At 30.4% G+C, this 2,585-nt stretch overlaps 1 pseudogene; it reads left to right on the top strand.

Annotated features, from left to right (window-relative positions):
• The first annotated feature begins 1,633 nt into the window (after window positions 1-1,633).
• On the top strand, window positions 1,634-2,330 carry LOC121869275 (annotated as a pseudogene).
• The last annotated feature ends 255 nt before the right edge of the window (window positions 2,331-2,585 follow it).

A 2,585-nucleotide genomic window follows, 5' to 3' on the forward strand; every position in this document is an offset into this window, starting at 1 on the left:
TATATATATATATATAATATATATATATATATATATATATATATATATATATATATATATATATATATATATATATATATATATATATATATATATATATATATATACTATTTAAATAATATTTTCTTAATTTTTTACTTTTTTATTATTTATATTACTAATAATATTTTTATAAATCTTACATTTTTAAATATGATGCCTGAAAAGGGCTGTCTTGATAAGACTGATTATGTAAATTACTTTACTCATGTTATCTATATACAATGGAATTCCACCAATTCTTTAAAGATCAAAACTTTTCGTGCCGTTTACACCAGTATACAAAAGATAAGCTAATCCTAAGCTAATGGGTTCATATCCCGTTTCTGAGAGCATAAACCTCTCTCTTTTTAATGCTAATTTCTCCGTCTGAATTAATATTTTTTTCATTTCAGGAACAACCTTATCTATTTCTGCCACTTCCTGGTGTGGAGCATGAGCGGGTTTAGAATTAAACCTTTTATCTTTTGTTCCTCTAATTATTACAAAAAATAATCAATATTCCTCTGAATCAGCACTTAAATACTTTCTTATTCAAGCTCTAGGGTCAACTATTATTATCTTTTCTGCTTCAATTATATTAGTTTCTCCCAGCTTTGCACCACTTTGTTTAGCGCTTGCTCTTCTTCTTAAACACGAAGCTGTACCATTCCATTTTTTATTTCCCCAAGTTATAGAAGGAATGAATTGAATTCAATCTATTGCACTCATAACTGTTCAAAAAATTGCTCCTATACTTTTACTTTCATATCTTACTTTTACTTATTTAGTTACTTTACTTCTATTTTATGCAGTTATTTTATCAGCAATTATCGGAGCAGTTGGTGGTATTAATCAAACAATACTTCGAAAAATTATGGTTTTTTCTTCTATTAATCATATAGCATGGATACTTTCTGCTATTTTAATTAGTGAAAATATGTGAACAATGTACTTTACTTTTTACTCTTTAATATATTCTTCAGTAGCATTAATCTTTCATTTCCAACAAATTTTTAATTTTTCTCAAATTACTTCCAATAATGCTTCACCACTACCTCATAAAATTCTCATACTTTTATCTTTACTTTCACTAGGTGGGCTACCTCCTTTTACTGGATATTTTCATAAATGAATTTTAATTCAAGAAATAACCTCTAGTTATTTTTTATCCCATTATTGATTTTTCTAGCATCTACCTTAATTTCCCTATATTATTATTTACGAATTTCAATTTCTGCACTTGTTCTTTTTTCATTCCTTTTATAGCATTTATTTATCTTTTTGGGCTCTTTATCCCATCAGTTTTCATTATATTCTAAGATTTTAAGTTATTTAAACTAACATCCTTCAAAGTTGTCAAAAAAAGAAAATCTTTTAAATCTTAAAATACTTTCATATTTTTTATATCTTTTTTAAGCCCCAGTGATAAACACATCTTTAGATTTGCAATCTAACGTCTTAAATAATTTCCACTATGTAACCTAATAAGAAAGTTTAAACTTGTTTATAGATTTACAATCTATCGCCTATTCCTCAGCCACCTTATCACGCAACGGTGACTCTCTTCAACAAATCATAAAGACATTGGTACTCTATATTTTATTTTCGGAGCATGATCAGGCATAGTAGGAACTTCATTAAGACTGGTAATTCGTGCTGAGTTAGGTCAACCAGGAAGTCTCATTGGTGACGACCAAATCTATAATGTTCTTGTAACAGCCCACGCTTTTGTTATAATTTTTTTTATAGTTATGCCTATTATAATTGGAGGGTTTGGTAATAGACTAGTTCCACTTATACTAGGTGCCCCAGATATAGCATTCCCTCGTATGAACAATATAAGATTTTGACTTCTTCCCTTTTCTTTAACATTATTACTAAAAAGTGGGATAGTAGAAAGTGGGGTAGGAACCGGATGAGCTGTCTACCCTCCACTTTCTGCAGCAATTGCTCATGCAGGTGCATCCGTTGACTTAGGGATTTTCTCTCTTCATCTGGCTGGTGTTTCATGTATTTTAGGTGCAGTAAATTTTATAACAACTGCCATTGATATACGAAGAAAAGGTATAACAATAGACCGAATACTATTATTTGTGTGATCAGTATTTATTACAGCTATCCTTTTGCTACTTTCGCTTCCTGTTCTAGCAGGAGCTATTACTATACTCTTAACAGATCGAAACTTAAATACTTCATTCTTCGACCCAGCAGGAGGAGGAGACCCAGTACTTTATCAACACTTCAACACTTATTCTGATTCTTTGGGCACCCTGAAGTGTATATTCTTATTCTCCCAGCTTTTGGTATAATCTCTCATATTGTTACACAAGAATCCGGGAAAAAGAAGCCTTTGGAACTCTCAGAAAAATTTATGCTATAATAGCAATTGGAATTCTTGGTTTTGTTGTTTGAGCTCACCACATATTTACTGTTGGTATGGATGTTGATGCACCAGCCGACTTTACTTCAGCCACAATAATTATTGCGGTTCCTACAGGAATTAAAATTTTTAGATGATTAGGTACCCTTCAAGGTACCCAAATCAATTACAGCCCATCTCTACT

This window comes from Homarus americanus, unplaced genomic scaffold, assembly GCF_018991925.1.
Source record: "Homarus americanus isolate GMGI-L3 unplaced genomic scaffold, GMGI_Hamer_2.0 scaffold36734, whole genome shotgun sequence".
NCBI classification, from domain to species: domain Eukaryota; kingdom Metazoa; phylum Arthropoda; class Malacostraca; order Decapoda; family Nephropidae; genus Homarus; species Homarus americanus.